Source organism: Alligator mississippiensis, chromosome 4 (genome assembly GCF_030867095.1).
Source record: "Alligator mississippiensis isolate rAllMis1 chromosome 4, rAllMis1, whole genome shotgun sequence".
In the NCBI taxonomy this organism is placed as follows: Eukaryota; Metazoa; Chordata; order Crocodylia; family Alligatoridae; genus Alligator; species Alligator mississippiensis.
In genome coordinates, this window is record NC_081827.1 from 229,204,635 (window position 1) to 229,226,100 (window position 21,466).

Sequence of the window (21,466 nt, forward strand, 5' to 3'; positions counted from 1 at the left end):
GACCTTTGCTCCTGAAGTCCCTCCCCTTGCCCCCTGGAAATACTCCATATGCGTGTGTGGGGGGGGGGGAACTTCCCTCCCATGCTGTGCAAATGTGGAGGCTGCGCATGAGTGGCAGAGAGTGCTGGTGATTCAGACTGCCCAGCAGAGGTGCATCTCTCACTGAGATGTGCAGTGCAAGCAGAGCTGTGCCCCACTCAGCATCTGAATGCTGAGTGCCCCTCCTACTGCTGCTGCCACCACCTGCCAGGGCTGTGTGCCATAGTGGGAGTGTGCGTGTGTATGTGTGGGGGGGTCCCGACACCCCCCACATCCACACGCTGCCTACCCAAGCTCTTCGCTGGTACCCCCCCACCCCCGGACGTAGGCTCTGTGCTGCCACCAGCCCCAGCTCCATGCTCTTGCTCAGCTGCAGCTCCAATGCCACCGCTTCCCTACCTGTTGCCCAGAGCCAGCAAGAGACTGGGGAAGTGGAGAAGGTCCCAGGGGGCTGCACCAACAGCCTCGCATGGAAGCTGATGCTGGCTAGTCAGGCCCTTCTGCCCATGAGGGTAGGAACGAAGCAGTAGGGTATGTTTGGGGCTGTGTGTATATGTGAGCATCTGGCTCCCACCCCTGTGGGTAGAAGGGCTGGACAGGGCACAGTTTGTTGGTGGGTACTGTGGGCCAGATGAAAGTGCTTGGTGGGCCAATCTGGCCTGCGGACTGTATTTTGCCCACCCCTGGTTTACAAGTACACAATCATTTTAAGGAATTTATTTTCACTTTTTCCCCCTCAGCTTTTTGTTTTTATTAGTTGGGAGATATCCTGGCTGCCTAATTTTCTTTATTTTTAGAGTGTGACAGTGGCAGTGAACTACATACTTAAGCATCTAGAAAAATTGCCACAGAACAAATGCAAGAAAAAAAAAAAAAAAGGTCTCCAGATTTAAAACAGCCCTAAATATTGTCTTGGTAGAGTATTCATTGAAATGCATTATGTAAAAATCTTGAAAGATTTGTGATTGTCACCTGTAATTTTCATTAAATAAATGGTGTAAAGCTTCTGATTATTAACAGGTGTTCAGATGTTGAGGGTAAGAGGAAAATTCTGGCCACTAGATTAGGATTGACATCTAAGTAGGAAACTTTATTATTATAGAGTCTGAGGTTGCAGTTTAAACATTAGATAGTAATTTGGTTTTAGTTTTAAGCATTAATTAACCAGATATACATTACAGATTTAACTGACTTGTGTCAATTTTTAGTTGAAATTTAAATCCATCTACCTTCTCAGAATTTATGAGCGCGCTCTGGGACTATTTTGATGATTTAACTACAATCCAACATTGAGCCTAATTTGTTTGATTCCATTCTCATCTGACAGTGTTTTATTTTTAGTTGATAGCGTTTAGCTCTGGCAGCACATTACTTTGATTTTATTTTTGTTTTGGTTTCCATAAGGTTTAAAATAGGCACTGATAGATCTATCATATTTACTTGAATGTCTACTCACTTTCCCCCCAAAAATTAGCCTTCCAAAATTAAGACGCACGTCCTAAGTGGGTAACCTGATTTTTTGCCTAGAATGGAGGCATAGAGACTTTGTAAATGGTGGCTGCTTCTTTTCCTCCACCAGCTACATGGAAGGACTATCAGAGTCCAGCAGACGCAGATCCAGGGGGAGTGCAGTGTTACAGTCACACCACACTTTAATTCCTCCTGCAACCAAAGTTTAAAACCAACTGCCTGGCAGCAGCAGTGGCATTTCTATTCAGGCTTGGCTGACAGAGGCAATTAATTTCATGGCTCATTATAATTCCACTTAATTGCTCTGCTTTCCACAGGTGTTAATGACCTCTTCCCTTTTTAATAGTCTTGATGTTCCTCTAATCAAAGAATCCTTCCTTGATTACTGTGTTAGCTGCTCCTCATCTCTCTTCTCTAATTTCATAGCCCCATAGACTGTTTTAGCTCTTTCCAAAATCCTAGATCCACCTATGTAGTCCAGTCTTCAACAGCTAAAATCTCTTCTTTTGGCTGATATAACAATTCAGCTGTGAAAAGCTTCTGACAGAGAAAGAAAGGTGGGGTAAGCAAGTTAAAGATTAGGCTCTGTCCCTGCTCTATGGGGCCTTAGCTCTGCAAAAATCTTTTTGCTTCATTCTGCTTTCCCAGAAACAAGGGTGCTTGTCTTATTTGGGGGTTTGTGAAATGCAAGAAAATATGGTGAATCTTTTTTAAATACTTAGTAGGTGTGTCTACACATGCCTCTGACTGCACAGCTGGTATTTGCAGATGACATCAAACGGGGGGGAGCAGTAGATATGTTGGAGGATAGGGCTAGGACTGAGAGTGACTGGGACAAATTGGAGGATTGGGCCAAAATGAATCTCATGAGGTTCAACAAGGACAAGTCCAAAGTTCTGTAGTTAGGACGGAGCAATCCCATGCACCAGCCAGTACAGGCTGGGCAGCAGTTCTGCAAAGAAGGACCTGGGGGTTACAGTGGACGATAAGCTGAATATGAGGCACCAGTGTGCCATTGTTGCCAAGAAGGCTAACAGCATACTGGGCTGCATTGGTAGGTGTGTTGCCAGCAGGTCAAGGGAAGTGATTATTCCCCTCTATTCAGCACTAGTGAGGCCACATCTGGAGTACTGTTCTGTGTTCAGTTTTGGGCCCCCCACTACAGAAAAGATGTGGACAAATTGCAGAGAGTCCAGAGGAGGGCACCAAAATGGTGATGGGGCTGGGGAACATGACTTATGAGGAAAGACTGGGGGAACTGGGCTTATTTAGTCTACAGAAGAGAACACTGAGGGTGATTTAATAGCAGCCTTCAACTACCTGAAGAGAGGTTTGAAAGAGGATGGAGCTAGACTTCTCAGTGGTGGCAGATGACAGAATAAGGAGAAATGCTCTCAAGTTGCAGCAAGCGAAGTTTAGGTTAGATATTAGGAAAAATTCTCGCACCAGGAGGGTAGTAAAAACATTGGAATAGGTTACCCAGAGAGGTAGTTGAAGTCCTTGTGGGTTTTCAAAACCTGGCTAGACAAAGCTTTGGCTGGGATGATCTAGTTGGGGATGGTCCTGCTTTGAGCAGGCAGTTGGACTAGATGACCTCGTAAGGCCCCTTCCAACTGTAACTTTCTATGATTCTATGACTTATTACTTGCTTTAGCGCAGAAACACAGCATTTAGTATAGATACACCCAGGGTGTCTGTAAGCCTACGGTTTTCACAAGACATAACTTAACTGTATAAAACTATTAAACTGTACCTTAAAGGAGAGCAAGGAAGAATGCAGAACAACTTTCAAGGGCAGAGCACAATCATGAATAGCATCATAGCAAATATGGACATGACACAGTTTTGCCACATGACCTAGGGTACCAAGGTATCAATAATTCTACTTCCATTTTCACATCTTCTAGGGTGTGGGGGGAAGTGAGAAGTCATCTTCTGTTGTACATTCAAAATTCAATGTTGTCTCAAAAGCATTTTAAGTGTTAACAAAGCTAAAAAAATTGGAAATAAACAATTTAGAAATCATATTATTATGCATGAAAAACTACAAAGAATTCAGAGAAATATGCCAATAATAAAATGTAAAGACAATGCTGAACCATCTGTGATCTGTCCCAACCCTACTTTGGGGGGGATCTGCTAAATTAAAAAAGGAATGTCTTCAAGTCTACTCTTATGAAAAACTACAAACATGCAGCATGCATTCCATTTGTTATACGATAACACACACTGCAGTACACAGATATTTTAACCCATAAATATTATGGTCTTTTTAATCTACTGATTTACCAGAAGGATTAACTGTAATAATCACAATATTCTGCACTGTCTGAATACCAACTTTAAATTCACAAATTGGCTGAAGACTCAAAATTACATTTAAGACGCACATTTTTCAAATAATATACAGGCCTTCTCTAATTTTCAGATAGAGTTTTAAGTCTGGATCTTGCATCAGTGCCCATGTGAACAATCTCTTACACTGACTTTGTTCGCCTGTACACAAATACACAGAGCTGGGAAACTAGCAGGAAGATTTGGAAGTCCTTGTCCAGCCACAGAACTATGAAGTGACTGGAATAACAGAGACTTGGTAGGATAGTATGCACCACTAGAGTACTGTCATGGATGGCATACATTGTTCAAGAAGGGGAGAAGAGAGGAGGGGTTGCTTTTTATGTAAAAGAGCTGTATGGTTGCTCAGGAGGGACAGTATGAAACTGTATAGCCCTGTTGCAAAACTCTGGGTTCAGGTCAGAAGGGAGAGCAACAAGGGTGATGGCATGGTAGGTTTCTGTTATAAATCACCAGACAAGGAGGATGAGGTGGGTGAGGCTCTTTAAATAGCTAACAGAAGTTTCCATATCATAGACCCTGGTTCTCATGGGGACTTCAATCACTCTGACATCTGCTGGGCGGGCAATACAGCAGTACACAGGCAATTCAGGAAGTTTTTGTGTTGGGACAACTTCCTCATGCAAGTGTTGGAGAGGCCAACTAAGGGCCATGATCTTCTTGATCTGCTGCTTACAAACCAGAAAGAATTAGTGGGAAACAAAGAAGTGGATGGCAACTTGGCCTGCAACAACCATGAGATGAATGAGTTCAGGATCCTGAGGAAAGGAAGGAAGGAGAGCAGCGGAGTAAGGACCCTGGGCTTCAGAAAAGCAGACTTCAACTCAACTCAGGTAAGTCATGGGCAGGATCCCCTGGGAAGCTAGACTGAGGGGGGAAATGAGTCCAGAAGAGCCAGTTGTATTTTAAAGAAACCTTACTGAGGGTACAGGAACAAATCATTGCGATGCATAGGAAGACTGGCAAGTATGACAGAAAACCAGCTTGGCTTAACAGGGAATTCATCAGTAACCTAGAACACTGAAACAAAGCTTACAAGAAATGGAAACTTGGACAAACAACTAGGAAGGAGTATAAGAATACTGTTTTGGCATGCGGGGATGAAATGGGGAAGGACATGGGATATTGGAGTTGCAGCTGGCAAGGGATGCAAAGGGTAATAAGAAGGGCTTCTATAAGTAGGTCAGCAACAAGAGAAAGATCAGGGAAAGCGTGGGTCTTTGAGGGAGGCAAACTAGTCACAGATCATGCAGAAAATGTTGAAGTACTCAGTGCCTTTTTTACCTCAGTCTCCACAATCAGTGTCAACTCCTAGACTACTGCACCTGGGAGCTCAGTTTGAGGAGGAGGTAAGCAGCCAACAGTGGTGCAAGAACAAGTTAGGGACTATTTAGAAAAGGTGCACACATACAAGTCCATGGGGCCAGATGTGATATATCCAAGGGTGCTGAGGCAGTTGGCCAATGGAACTGCAGAGCCACTGACCATCGTATTTGAAAACTTGCGGTGATCGGGAGAGGTTCTGGATGATTGGAAAAGGACAAATATTGTGCCCATGTTTCAGAAGGGAAAGAAAGAAGATCCAGAGAACTACAGACCAGTCAGTCTCACCTTAAGTCCCTGGAAAAATGGAGCAGGTCCTCAAGTAATCCATTTCTAAGCACTTGGAGAAGGTGATTAGGAACAGTTAGCATGGATTCACCAGGGGCAAGTCACGCCTGACCAACCTGACAGCCTTCTATGACAAGATGACTGGCTCTGTGGATGCGGGGACAGCAGTGAACATGATATACCTTGACTTTAGCAAGGCTTCTGATATGATCTCCCACAACATTCTCGCAAGCATACTAAGGAAGTACGGGTTAGATAAATGGACTGTAAAGTGGTTAGAAAACTGGCTGGACTGTCAGATTCAAAGGGTAGTAAAAACTGATGGCTCAATGTCTAGTTAGCAGCCAGTATCAAGCATAGTGTCCCGTGGGTCAGTCCTGGAGCAAGTTTTGGTTCAATATCTTTATCAACCTGGAAGATGGGACAGAACGTACCTTCAGCAAGTTTGCAGGTGACACTAAGCCGAAGGGAATAGTAAATATGCTGGAGGGTAGGCTTAGGATTCAGAGAGAACTTGACAAATTGGAGGATTGGACCTGAAGAAATCTCATGAAGTTCAACACACAAGTGCAAAGTCTTGTACTTAGGATGGAACAATCCCATGCAATGGTACAGGCTGGGGACTGGGGGATGAGCAGCAACTCTGCAGAAAAGGACCTGGGGGTTACAGTGAACAAAATGTTGAATATTAGCCAACTGTGTGCCCTTGCTGAGAAGAAAGTCTGCGTACTGGGCTGCATGAATAGAAGTGCTGCCAGCAGATGGAGGAAAGTGATTCTTTCCCTCTATTCAGTATTGGTGAGGCCACATCTGGAGTAATGTGTCCAGTTTTGGGGTCCTCACTACAGAAAGGATATGCACAAATTGGAGAAACTCTAGTGGAGAGCAATGGAAATGGTTAGAGGGATAGAGCTAATTACTTCTGAGGAAAGGCTGAGGGAACCGGGCTTTCACTAGGAAAAACTTTCACTAGGAGGATAGTAAAGCACTGGACCAGGCTACCTGGAAAGGTTGTGGAGTCTACATGCCTATCATACCACTGACTCGTTGAATAGCCACATCATCATTAAATACCACCTCCAAAGAAAAGTTGTCTGCTGTAGAATCTCTACATATAAAAACTAAAATACTTTACATGCTATAACAACGTTTAACCAAACATTCCTTCTATACTAGAGAATTAATTTTCACAATAATCATGTAGAATTATTCTTACAATTGCATATGTTATTATAATTATTTTCCAGTTGCAACACTGAGACAGAGTAATTTAGCACCTGGCTCAAATTCATACATCAAGTCAGTGGTAGGTGTGGAAATAAAATCTGAAACTTCCCACTACTCCCAGCTCTGAGAATTTGGGATGTTTCTATGAAAAGTTTGTAAAGACAAAGAAAATTGTTTACCAGTGTTCAAGTGCTCTATGACTTCATGCTTTTCCTTCATTGTACGGATAATTATAAAAAAAGCATTCATTTCTGATTTGTGGTACTTGATATAATCTCACAGCATTAAGAGCTCCAGGCACCATGTATTTAGAACCTGGAAGAGAACCGATGCCATAGCAATAATTTTTTAAACATAAAATCAGAAAAATTCTGAACAAACTACATTATAGAGTGGTTAATATGATTGCTACATGTGTTGATGGGTTATTTTTCAATTCAAACCTTTATTTATAGGCACTTAAAATTTTCAAGAACGTTACTAGCTGGGCAGTTTTTATTGTCTTGATTTATTTTTGAGATACAGTGACTGCCATTTAAATTAAATTTAACCAAATTCTCCATTTATATTTCTGTTATTTTCTCAAGATGGATTCTTATTGGTTCACTTAACCACTAAAACTGGTAGATATACAACTAAATAGAGCCTTTACACTAAATTTAGCAAAAAAAAATGTTGTGAAGTGGGTTACATTAAAGAAATTACATAGGTATTAACTTTCAGACCCTTATTAATTTTATATTTCTATAATTTATTATGGTGAATGAATACTGCTTATCTGCAAGATAATTAACAGGTGGACTCAGTGGATGATACTCATAAAATACATGATGGTGTCTTCTGGAGTTAGAGGCCAATTCCAATTTAATTTTCCTAGTCTCCTACCCCCAGCAGCCCAGTTCTCTAGGTCAGTCATTCTCAACCAGGGTCCCAAAGCACCTTGGGGTATCTTGAGAACTATTCAAGGGTGCCACCAGGTGCCACACAATGTTAGCATTGTTAGCTGTACAAACATGACTCAAGATAAAGCCAGATATTTAAAAAAGGAATCCATAGTGTTAAAAGCATTCTGACCTGCTGTGGTTTGAGTTCTTTGCAACAGAAGAATTTCTCTATGGTTTTTGTAGTAAAAGAAAAAAACAAGTGAAAACTAAGAGCTTGCATTTTAAGGGGTGTCTTGAGTCTAAAAAGGTTGATAACCACTGCTCCGCATCCTTAATGCAATATCTCTGACCCATTGATAAATTTATAAAGCTTGACCTCAAGACCTAAAGTAGGCAAAAAATATATCTTTCTTAATATATAAAAAACAGACTATAACTCACAAGTTTTTGATAGAGCATATTCACTTGCATTTACTTGCTTCAAAATATCACATTTAAGTTTAAGCTTTAATATATTTTGTCTTCAATTCAAAGTAATTTTGACCATATTGGTTTCTAAAAAAAGACTCATTACTAGGGATCTACTAAATTTATGATTTTCACAGAAACCGCAAAAAGGCAGTTTTTGTGATCACTGCAAACTTGCTTCCCTATGCTTTTCCATGGAAATGACAAAAACATCTTACTAAAAACAAAATTCTGGCTCCTCAGTGGGAGCCAGTGGCTGCTGCTGGCTGGCCTTGCAGCCCACTGTGGGGGGGGGGGGGGGGGACCACAAGTGGTCTGCAATTTTTACTTCCCCTCCGTGCGCTTTAAGTAGATCCCTCAGTACAGCTTAAATAACTATACATTTTCAATAAAAAATTCTGATTGTAAGATTTCTATCATCCTTGTATAGTGTTTGGAAATATCTAGTAATGTTCGTGTGCTTTAACTGTATATTTCAGAATTCTAAAAGAACTGTATCAGTTACCAAAAAGAGTACTTTTCACCCTGAAGAGGGTAATGAGCAGCATATACACACATGTATGTACACAAATATGTATGCTGATAAAAAGTTTAAATATATATATTTAAAGAGTTGTTATACACACACACACACACACACACACGCACACAAAATTTAAGTGAAAAAATGCCCTGCTGTCAGATCATAAGGATAAGTGTTTGAACAAGTCAGTTTTGAATGAAATTATCAGCAGATAATCACAATGCCCCAAAATATTAAAAGTTATGAATTGATGACAAAAATGAAATGTGAAATAAATGTATAGGGATCTTCAGGAATGCCATGCCCCTTATTTTTTGGCCTTCTTTTAAGATCAAAATGTGATCAAATGCAAAATAAAACTACGATGGAGATCAATCTTTGGAGTTTTGGAGTCCTTATAAACAACTTGATTCTACTGCTGTCTCTGTTTGGATGCATCATAACACAGGTTAACCATCATTGCAAGCCACATCCCATTAATTTGCATGTTTCATAGTAGACAATGGGCAACAACTGACTGAACACCACAAATAAGGGTGGGGAGGACCAGGGTGAATCTGAAAGATTGGGGGGGGGGGGGGAACAGGACTTCTGGAGCCACCACCATCTTTTTAGGAGAACCTCAGGTTAAGGCAACTCCCTCAAATGTCTGTAGACTGAAAAACAGTTGACCATGGCAATGGGGACAGGTGGGAAAGGAAGAAGAATGAGGTTTAATCTTTTGAAACCCTGGCTAACCTTCCAGATAAGAGAAATAACAACAATGGAGAAAGAGAGGGCACAGAGACCATGCCAATGGGGATATATGGAAAAGAAAAAAGAATGGGGAACTGGGCATGCACTAGAAAGAAAGAGTATACATACAGTTGCTATTATGAGAGGGAGTGACATGAGATACTAACAAGTCATTGAAATACAGATGACAGATGTAAGATACCTCATAAGATTTGGAGGGGAGGGGACAGAGGAATGCACGAAGCTCTGAGGTATGTGTTCAGGCTGTAGAACTATAGTATACAGCATACAATATATAGCAGGAAATGGGTTTAGTGGAGACTACCCTACTAGAATGAAATTAGACAGAAGGAGCCATGTTAGTTTGAAGTCAGGTAGAAGGCAGGGCAGAGTAACACCCAGTCAGTTTGAGAGTTTACACACACCTGCATGTGCATACTGCCAATCCCCTCTCCCTAAACAAATTTTAAAGACCTGGTTCTCGAAGTAACCATAAATCTATTCCACACATGCACAATCAATCACTGAAAACTTCATTCTCAGTTTCCTAACAACACCCTCCATATCTACTTTGTTATACTAAAAGCATCTCTCTTCCTTCATGGTTTTTGATGGTTTAGCTCTGATCTTTGTTGCACTAGTAAGTTGTAGTTAAGAAGTTTGCCATAATCAACTTACCTTATTTACTCAAGTCCAAGATGAGGTTCCCTCCCCCTGCATTTAACATGGAGAAAAAAGCTGCTCATCCTAGATTCAAGTATAGAGAGGGGGACAGGTGACTGATGTGGCTCAGACTCTAGCTCTGGCCCTGACCCAGAGTCAGAAATCAGAGCTAGAGCAGAAGTTATTGCCCCTGTCCCCCAAAGCCCTGCTGCCTATCCTCCAGTAATGACCTCAGCTCTGGTTCTACTCCAGCTTGGGAAATGAAGGACATGGTTGCTCTGGACCCAGCCTGGCCATGCAGTTGTGGTGACAGCCCAGGAGCTGTCACCACCACAACCTCTGCTGCACGTCTAGGCTGGGGCCACAGCAACCATGCGCTCCATGCCCCAGGCTAAAGTAGGACTAGAACCAGAGCTAAAAGGTAAGTGGTCATGACAGGAGGGAGAGATGGGTGCCCAGGGGCACAGGCTTGAGGAGGGCAAGTTCAGGGGAAGGCAGGAAGAACAGGAGATGCAGGGTCTGTACTACTGGATGCAAAGGATCAAATCATCAGAGATGTTGGAATCTGGCCTCTGACTCCAGCAGACATCATTAGGTGTACTTCTTGATCATCCACTGAGCCCACTTCGATAGTTTCAAACTCCCATTTTATTCTCTCTGAGCTCAGATTAGCTCAGCTCTCAAATTATGAATATTTATGATTTTGCACCCATAATAGAAGCCTGATCTCCAGCTCAGGGAAAAACAACTGTTTTCTCATTAACTACTAATCTTGTGCTTTCAAATAGTTCTGGGTACTTCAGTTAATGGCCTTTCTTGGTCCCTTTGCATATGTACAGATATGTAAACATTAACTTCTCAAGTGTTTTATCCAGGTCTTTAAACTAAAATACTGGCAAGGAGGTTACAACAGCAGCAAACATGGATTATTAGGTAGGAGGGGTTATGTCCCAGGGAGAAGGAGTCTTGGTTTGTTGTTAACTTCTTGAAATTTCTTATGTGGAGGAGGGACAAGGAGCAGAGTAAGAAGCTCCTCATTTGGACTGGTTCATTCAAAACTGAGAAGTCAATCAGGAGTTGAAAAGGCAGGAGAGCTTGTTTTTCTCTTCCAGTCTATGAATAAAAAGGGGGAGGAGGATGAGACTTACGAGTTCTAAAAACCTGAAAGAAACATCCAATACTATAAAAGTTAATAATGTTTAATGAAGTAGTTGTAAATGTACAGTATGTTTTGACAAAAAAAGTTTCTGTATCCAAAGCATTAGTTTAGTTTAATAAATCTGAAGTTCTGGTTTTGTGTTTAATTAAAATTCCCTTTGCCACCTTAATGCAGCTTGATATAAGCAAAAAACTAATCATCTAGTGAATAAGAAATATATATGTCACTATTTTACAGCATACTAAAATGTAGGATTTCTAACAATTGAAATACGTTAAGCTATATATTTTTAAAATATCTATAACAAGTTTTTGTACGTTGGAAATGTATGTACCAAATCTACTGTAAAAACTATATTTAGTTCTAAAACAATATGTTCTAATTGTTATATTGACCAATGAAAATATATTTTCCTTTTAAAAAAACAAAACAAAGAATAAAATGGAAATGTTGATAAAAATCAATTATTTAAATTGGGCTTTAGGCTTGCTGATTTAAATCAACTTGATGTAAATCAATCCACCCTGTTTATAGTTAATTTTTTATCAGCTATTTAACGAATTTAGAGAGACTGTCCATACACGAGGCATGCACCAACTTAACTAAATCAATTCTAAAAACAATGCATTTAAAACTATCTAATTTCTCTGTGCAGACTGGCCTGTAACGTAAAAGAACCTCTTCCCCACCAACAGCTGGTTCCCCAGCTGGGGCACGAGTGCAGCTTCCAGCTGGTGAGGAGCTGAGCCAGGGCAGGCCAGCTAGGAGCTGTGCACATACCACCCTTGCTTCTCCCTTCCCCTGTAGCAAGGGGGAAAAAAACCCAGAAAATCGTGCTGCCAACCTTTGTTTTTGACCACACTTAAAATTTTGTAATGCAAATAAAACGAAACAAAACAAAACAAAACAGGAATTGTATTATTTTCTATTTGTAGTCTTAGATGTGGTTATATTCCCTCTCATGGTGACAAATTCACCTTAATACTATATACTTGTTGATAGCGCCCTCCAGTCTGACAGATTTCTACATTTATAAGGGGGAAAAATGCCTTACATATAAAAGTTGTTTTCCCATAATAAAGAGAATCATTATTCTGAAATTGCTCTCTGTTTCTCAAATCTTTAATTACCAAATTAAATCAGTCTTTCATTTGTATAAATTCACCAAATTACTATTGTCAATTAGCCAGTTTACTTCAATTATAATTTTATGCCATTAAGAATGTGTATTTATCTATCAGACATTGAATATTATTCTTCAAACTCCCTACAATTCTCTATTCAGCAAGAAACCTACTGGTACCAACTCAGTTCCCCCCCTCCAGCCTCTAGCTCAGTTGCTTATGTGATTTAGGAGTTCAAACCCACTGGTCAAACCAGGTCAGAGATTACTTGCCTAAAGAGATTCCAAGTATTAAGTGTTTCTAGCTTGGACATGGCATTCATAATTCTTCATTTTATGTTCTGCTACTAAACATTCCTTCTATATCCATATTTTATGAGGAAAGTCTCTCATACCATTTTGTCCCAGGTGAGAACCTTTTTCTTTACTTAGTTAGCCACAGCACCATTTACTCCAACTCATCCTCACGTTACATTTAGATAAAAGCCAGTCTTTATTCTTAAGATGTAAAATATTATTTCAATGTATAATTTATTTTTTTACAGATATATTAGATGGGATCTATAATAATTATTTGGTGTTAACAAGCAGGCTGGAGGGGCATATGGTAAAAATAAATCAAAATCTGAGAATGCCAACAAAACAAGACAGATTGCTGAAAGAACTTTTACAAAGGGATAATACCTTTGAAAACGTTTGTACCTCCACTGGACATCATGAAATTAAATCACTATATCAAGTTTTAACTGTAATAATCTTATGGTGATTGAGATAATGGTATAAAGCTTTTTACAAAACAAATCATAGACGGGGTGCATCTACATGAGACGCTTTACTGCAGAGATGACTAATTAGCTCTGCAGTAAAGCATCGCCATCCACATCTACAACGCTATTAGACCGCAGCAAACTAAGCAACCTCACTATAGGACAGTACTGCCCAATACAAGTACTATCCTATAGCAGAGTACTTATGTGCACTGAAACACACAGGGAGACACTGACGGGACTGGCTGCGGCGTAAGGGTGCTACAGTGCAGGTGCTGCCTGCAGCCAGCCCCAGCCACCCCCTCTGCAGCACATTGAGCCAGGTCAGAGCAGCCCTGTACTGAAGGCTGATCTGCCTGGAATCCTGCCATCTCGGGCTGCGCCACCCTGGTTCAACGTGCTGTGGGTCCTGGGTGCATGTGTAAATGCTGCACCAGGAGCAATAAACTCCAGTGTAAACTGTGCTGGAGTTACTTGCATTGCATTAATATCACATGTAGATGCACCCAGCTAAACAGCAACATACAAGTAGATTCATTTAGCTCTGTATGTCAAAAATGTTTTTTTTTAAATATATTACCCATTCAACTCTTCAGAAAGAAAAAAAGAGAAATCATCTTTATGGGTGTTAATACAGCATGCTATGTGGTAATGTAGTTAATATGGTGTGCTATGCCACCGTTTCTTAGTTAGTGGCCATGTTTCTTCTATAGTACAAAGGTATATCCTAAAGTTTTGTGCCAAAAACAAGTCTTTCCCTTCTAAAATGACCCTGGGCATCAAAAGAAGCATAGAGGTTACTGAAAGAAAAGAGCTTTTAGATTAAAGTCATCTTAATGTTAGATATTAAGAACTAGTACACATAAGATATATATCTAATTAAACAGAGACATACACAAGAGTTCATGGTTTTTTTTCTTGTCCTCCCTTTCTTCTCTTCATCTTTCAATCAATTTCTTGCTCTTCTTGAAACATTTTTGAAGTTGAGCCTTACCTATACAGGTAAATGCTTATGCCTGTGTAGAGTCTTACTAAACTTTATGTTCCTTATGCATATCTGCTCCTTACGTATGCCTGTCCCTTAAACACAAGATTATTCACCATGGGCACAAATTTTACCAACACAAATTAGACTGTGGAGTCAAAACCTTATAAGCTTTTCAGGACTTCAGTAAAGGATACTCAAATTGGAAAATACAGACCTGTAGAAACACAGATGTTTCTAATGTTCTGTATAGTTTAAAAAGTCCTAAGACAGTTCTCTCATTGTTTTCTACAGTTTAAAACATACCACAATTAATAAGAGCATTCAGCCTTACTCTTCACTTTGTTCATTCCATTACTTTATTTCTAGCCATAACCCAATGCAACTCTAAATATTTCCTTTTTATCCTTGGCTATTTACATTTTCAGAGATACAGAGGCTGTTATGTCTTCCTATTGCATTACTTAGCTAATACATCTATAGGAGTAGCTCTTTCATAGAATCACAGACGGACTGGAAGGGAGCTCCAGAGAGCATCTAGCTCAACCCCCTGTCTGAGGCAAGATCGTCCCTATCCAAAGCATCCTGTACAAATCCTTGTAAGACAAGCCAAGGTGTTTTGCATACCTTGAAAGCATCTTAAGTCTGTGCAAAATGGAGTTAAGGCCCAGATGTAGCCGTTCCAAACCAGGCTCGCCCCTCCAATCCTTTGTCCCAAAGTTGAGGGCAAAGAGAAGCTCGAAACTGCCAGGAGAGACCTACCAAGATCTTGGCTCATACAGGTGGGAGGGACTGTTTTTTGTAAAGGTGCAAGGCTCCCCCAGACATGCACCCATGTGTGCACTTGTGCATAGCAACAGGGCCGCCTCCTTTCCCCAAATCATGCCTCAGGATCCTGCCCCAAAAATCCAAGGATAGAAGCAGGCCTATCTCAGATCCTGGCATTACAGGCAGGGCTTCCAGACTACAGCATACAAAGGATGATACAGTTTGGCTGACAGGGCATTCCTCTTAACTGCCATACTTCCATAACCCCCCTCAATCTCCATCTCAACGTCTTGGACGAGGCCCCCTCCATCCCCTCGCCCTTATCATTATTCTCAATTCATTTCACCACTGCTAATGTCTGCTTCTTGCTACAGCTCAAAACCTCTTTCCCCTATGCCCCAACATATTTGTGTCCCTCCCTGAATTTCTCTGACACCCTTACAGTTTCATAGTTGGTAGGGTCGGAAGGGACCTGAGCAGATCATCAAGTCTGACACCCCGCCACGGCAGGAAAGAGTGCTGGGGTCAAACGACACCGGCTAGGTGATTATCTAGCCTCTTTCTGAAGATCCCAAGGGTAGAAGCAAGCACCACTTCCCTTGGAAGTTGGTTCTAGATCCTAGCCACCCTGACTGTGAAATAGTGTCTCCTGATATCTAGCCTGAATCTACTCCTCATCAACTTATGGCCATTGTTCCTCATTACTCCTGGTACTGCTCGGGGGAACACGGACTCCCCCATAGCCTGCTGGTCCCCCTTGGCCAGTTTGTAGACGGCCACCAGACCCCTCTCAGCCTTCTCTTGTGAAGGCTGAACAGGTTCAGGTCCCTTAGCCTCCGCTCCTAGGGCCTGTCTTGCTGCCCCCTGATTATGCAAGTGGCCCTCCTCTGGACCCTCTCGATGCTGGCCACATCCCTCCTGAAGTGCAGTGCCCAGAACTGGACAGAGTACTCCAACTGCGGCCTGACCAATGTCATATAGAGGGGGAGGATCACCTCCTTGGATGGACCTGCTTGTGATGCATCTGTGGATGCATGACAAGGTGCAGTTAGCCTTCCTGACTGCGTCCCCACATTGGCAGCCCATGTTCATCTTGGAGTCTATAATGACTCCAAGATCCTTTTCTGTCTTTGTGCTGATGAGAGGGGAGTTTGCCAGCCTGTAGGTATGCTGCTGGCTCTCTTTCTCCCTAGGTGCAGTTCCCTGCACTTGTCAGTATTGAATCCCATCCCATTTCCATCCACGCACCCCTGTAACATGTCTAGATCTAGTTGCAGCCTGTCCCTCTCCTCCAGTGTGCCCATTTTTCCCCACATCTTAGTGTCATCCGCAAATTTGAACAAGGTGCTTTTCACCCCCTCGTCCAAGTCACTGATGAAGATGTTGAACAGTGCAGGCCCGAGGACTGAGCCCTGGGGGACCTTGCTGCCCGCATCCCTCCAGGTCGAAAAAGACCTATCCACCACCACTCTCTGGGTGCAGCCCTCCAGCCAATCTGCGACCCATCTGACTGTGTAGACCCTTCCTACAACACAACCCAGATCTCATCTAGGGATGTGAATGGTTAAATAATTAATTGTTTAAACGATCAGTTCAATGATAACCAGTTCTAGCTTACTGGTTATCATTTAGCCTGGGGCCAGGAACAGACCAGGTTGGAAGTGGGGGGGAAGGAAGCCCTGCGGTGCCCCAGCAGGAACTGGAAGGCAGCAGGGCAGGATGTAGGGAAGGAGAGAAAGAGGAGTAGCGGGGAGAGAAGGGTGAAGAGGTGAGGGGAAGGGTGACTAATACATAATAGCTAGGCTACACAGGGAGGAAGGAATAAGTGATAAGGGGAGGGGAGGAGAGAAGAGGGGAGAGGGGAAGGGAGGGTTGCCTGCTCCCTCCCAGCATGCCAGTGGCTGCAGCAGGCTGGTAAACCCCTTTGCTAGCTGCTGCCTGACTCTTTCCTCCTCCCTCCATCCTGAGCTGCTGCACTTGGCCCTAGGAAGCTGCACACTGGTGGCTGCAGCCCCTCACTGGCTGCTGCCCCTTTTGCCCAGGACTTCCTGGGCTGCACTGCTTGCCTGGCAGGGCCACTTTGGCCTACTGCTCCCCATGCAGCTTGAGGCGCGTGGGTGCAGCCCCCCTCCAGCAGGGCAGGTGTGGGCCTGGGTCTTATTATCACCCCCTCAGAACCTGATGTAATTACAACAGGTTAAATGAATATTTATTTAAATCAGTGTTTACATCCCTAATCTCATCATCACCACCACCCAACAGCCAGAATTTCCCTCAGTCTAAAATGAAGAGAGAAATAAATCCAATGAAACTAAAAACAACCATATAATGGTACAGTGCATCAGGAACTCTTTGGCTATAAGCAAACTCAGTTCTCATTGTTCAAGAAACACAATTACATCTTCTGCTTTTCATCTCTCTAGTTAATCAATGCTAGCTGTAATCAATGCTGGCACTCTTAATAATTCCCTGGGTGAAAAAGTTGCAGCACGCCCTGTAATCATTCTTATACATCTAAACAGAACAAGTGTCATTTATTATCTTTCAGAAAACAGTTGGGGACCCAAGTTAAACTAACAGTACAAATTAGTAGGATGCATTTCCCAAAGGCTTAAAAAGGCAACATGGTTACAACCCCCTCTTCATGTGCATGGCAGGAGGCGCAATTGTGGGATTGTTCGTTAGATCCCATAGTGCCTTATTGTTGGTGCAGGGGAAGCCCAATCCCAGACTACCCCTGCACTGGCAAGAAGCAAGCTGCCATGGCTGGGAGCCCCCTCAATTGAGGGGCGTGTACCTGAAGGAGTGCCCCATGCACCCCTGAGGCTGCGGCATAGCAGCTATCATCTCCCAGGCTCAGGGGTGTGTGAAATCCCCAGTCCTGGGGTACTGCAACTACTACGATCTCCCAGGACTGGAGGTGCATTTTACACTCCCAAGCCTGGGATATTGCAGTTGCTGTGATCCCCTAGGCCTCTAGGTTTCACACACCCCTGGAGCAACCATGCCCTCAAGTTACCAGGGCCCAAATGGGTCCCGGCACCCAGTGTCCACAGCTGCAGACTCTGGGTCTTCGTGTTGCCAGGACCCAGTGTTAGCAGCTGCTGGGGCTGAGTCCCCTCACTTGTGGGACTCCCCACCCTAGTTGGGCATGGTGCACCCCTGCAGCTGCCCCTTTGGCTGACAGGGCTCCCAGCTGCAGGGCAGACCTTACTACATGTGCAAAATGAAGCTCGGTTAGAACCAGCTGTAAAGTATTAGTACACATTTTTGAGGCCTAACTTTATAGCTGGTTGGAGCTTTTTATGGAGTGATAGCTGCTTTGCACGTGTAGCTAGTCTTCAGGTAATTGTGCAATTAACCAGTAAAATTGTGTGATACCTGTAACATGTGGAGGGGGCGTACAGATCATTTTCAGGCTACTGCCAAAGACATGGTACATGGATGTAGCTCAGGTTCACCAACAAGTATGTCTCCTTGAGCCACCAGACTCTCTTGCTTAGTCTTGTGGCACATGCTCATTTTACCTCTTCAGACCGAGTATTAGGCATATATATATATATATATATATATATATATACACACACACACACACACACACACACACACACATATATACACACACACACACACATATATACACACACACACACACACACACACACACACACACACACCAGTAGTTTTCAACCTTTTTGGACTCCAGGCACCCTTCACTGGACTCAAGGCTCCCTCCATAATTTCAGTGAACTGACTAACACTTGTTTTCAAAAACCGATTTACAGCTTGCAGTGCTTACTTCCTTGCAGAGGGGCCTGGCACTAGGGATGAGGAATCATCCAGGCAAGGACAAGCATGAATCTGCCCTTCTCTGCTTAGATTAGCTGCTTCTCTCTCTAACACCTCATGGCACCCTTTAAAAGATATGGCAGCACCCCAGGGTGCCTCCACACCCTGGTTGAGAATCACTGATATATCACTGTTTGAGAGAGCTAACTCTTTCCATAACAAACTTTCCAATACAGTTTATCTCAAGGAGCAGAGGGGTACATGTGGAACCACTGAGATTATGTGGGTGACAACAATTAGGTCAGGTGCTTACAAAACAAGAAAAGAATTATAAGACTCTGGTGATTTTTATAAATGTTGTTTGTAGAAGAGCTAATTTTCACAGACCCTTGCTTAACTGACTTCAAATTTTTAAAAAATTGCTCTAAACATTTTCAGTAGCTTCACAACTGACAAGTTTAAAAGTAAGAATTTTTATAGGAGCAAGAAAGTATAAATATTATAATACCACCAAGCAGCATGGATTTTAATAATACGTATATAATTGCCCAAACATAGTGGTTTTTAAAAATGTTTTTGCAATCCGTTTACCATCAACTTAGACACCTTAAGCTCTTAAATTTTATATGTCATATATGGTTACCTGCATGAAGTACAGAGATAACAGAAATAATTCTGTTTTTGACAAAACAAACCAACATTAAAACATTTACTTAAGCTTTTAACGCAACTCCAGAGAGGAGCAATGAGCTTTACTCAGATACTCTGAATGACAAGAACTGAATTCAGAGAAAATTTAGTTGCTAGGAAATCATAAGCATGTGTACCACTGTGAATACGCATTCTTATTTTAAATAAGGAAAAAAAACAAATAGAAAACATACTTACAACAAGACAATAGATGAAGCTCCCAAAGTTATATCAATGAGTAGGTAAAGCATTTAATTGATATGTTTGTTGCGGGGAAAAAGACATTTTAAAATGAACTTCTTCCAGATGCATCCCACCAAACTATGTTATATAAGAAAACAAAGCAAGTCATTAACTGGTTAAATAATTGGCTGAACACAAATGAATCTAGCACAGAAGTAAAATAAAAATAAATTAGAAAAGAAGAAACAGTATTACAGATGAAAGACTTATGCAGCAGTGGTGTTGAAGTAATGCTGTTGAAACACAGGCAATTCAAGCAATTGTAAAGCTATATAATGGATTGATTAAATAAGTATCTAAAGGCTTCAAAGACTGTGGACAGAATTTATGTATATGGCATGACAGAAGACATGAGAAAAACAAGCAGAGTGGTTTATACACTGCTTAAAACTGCTGAAATTCAAAAGGCAGAACTGATCCTTAGGAGGTTTACATAAGATTTTAGACTTCATATTTTAGGAAAAAACAATTACAAAGTAACATCACAAGAAAGACAACTTGCCTTCAAACTGGACTGTGAACAAGAAAGGCCACTGTTATTGTATATGATCATCATGATCTGTTTGTTTGTTTGTTTTTTAAGTGAACTGAGCAATGGACCTACCATCCAAACTAAAGCTCAAGAATATGGACATCTGAAGCATTTTAAAATCACATTTCTACTCTTTGGTAACTTTTTGAAGATCCCATATAGAAAGCCACCATCTTGCTTAGACGCAATCATTTCAGTTTCACCATGAACTGAAGTTTCTTCCTATATTGAGAGGTCATTCACCCCAATTTGTCAAAGTGAACTAAAGAACTGAGCTGAACACTGAAAAAAAATTTTTTTAATTGGGCGAAAATTAAACTAAGAAGTTTCACACAACAGCTGAACATAGTTGAACATGGATGTAAGTGTTTGTGTACAGTTAAAAAAAAACCTGATAGTTGAAAGTATATAAACCCAAAGCTGTCACAGGCTACAGATCTATCAGTTTATACCAGTGATTCCCAACCAGGGTGACCTAGATCTCTTTAAGGGAGCCGCAGCACCCAGCCCCTGCATGAAGAGGTAAGTGTTTCTCCTCCCCAATCCATCAACCTGTGTCTGCTCAGCTACCTCAGTGGCACCCACAACTGCTCTTCTGGGACTGCCACTCCTGCTGCTCTCCCCCAGCCCAGCAGCCTCTCTTCTCCCTCCCTGTCCCCCAACTCTGAGCAGCTTGGTCTTTAGCAGACCCAGGGCTAGAGTTATGCTTTTCAGCCCAGTGTGCGCCCCCACCCCCTGCTCCTGCCACACACTCAGGAGCAGCAGGAGAGGCCTGGGGACAGATGGCTCACCTCATCAGTATATGAAAACCCAGAGGGACAACCTGGGGGCCAAGAATCTCCCATCAGGTGGGGAGAGGGCAGATGGTTGACAGAACAGGGCACACGGGGGCAGCTGATATCCTCTGTCCTCACCTTACACCAGCTGGGTGAGTGGTTGTCCAATCTTTTTAGCCTCAAAGCACCCTCTATAACTTCTTAAATTTAGAAGGTTGTTCAGTGATTCTCAGCAGAAGAGATGGTAAAAGTTACGGAGGGTGTGGAGGCTAAGAAGGTTGAAAACCACCTGTTTATACAAACTGACAACTTTTTGGACAAGAGAATTATAATATAAAAGTTGACCACTTAAAATTGTTTTGTTAATGATATTATAGTAAAGCAAGATTAGGGTTACAGATGACCTGTTAATACAAGTACAAACAAAATTTAAAATAGCTATGAAGCATGGAGTAGTACATAATATTTGTGTATGTGCAAACATGTGTATGAAAGGAAAATTATGGTTATAAATTATTGTTGTCTGTGAAGGCAATTTTAAATTAAACTGACATTTCAATAGTTGAGTCACTGTTTAAGTGTACTGCTTTATAATCTGATTGAAATGTCACTGATAGATCCACAGCTATGACTGATAAAAAGCTCTCCTGACAAATATT

At 41.9% G+C, this 21,466-nt stretch overlaps 1 protein-coding gene across 8 annotated transcripts in view; it reads right to left on the bottom strand.

The window, feature by feature from the left end:
- The window catches only part of MBD5 (methyl-CpG binding domain protein 5), a 290,901-nt gene that overhangs the window by 199,325 nt on the left and 70,110 nt on the right, over positions 1 to 21,466 (bottom strand). The window contains exons 2-3 of one of the 8 annotated variants that reach the window (XM_059727392.1): positions 19,455 to 19,577; positions 6,882 to 7,017 (exon numbers count right to left, since the gene is read on the bottom strand). The exons of the other annotated variants lie outside the window; for them this stretch is intronic. The gene's annotated coding sequence lies outside the window, so the exon portion shown is untranslated. The remainder of the gene's footprint in view (positions 1 to 6,881; positions 7,018 to 19,454; positions 19,578 to 21,466) is intronic. 8 annotated transcript variants of the gene reach the window in all.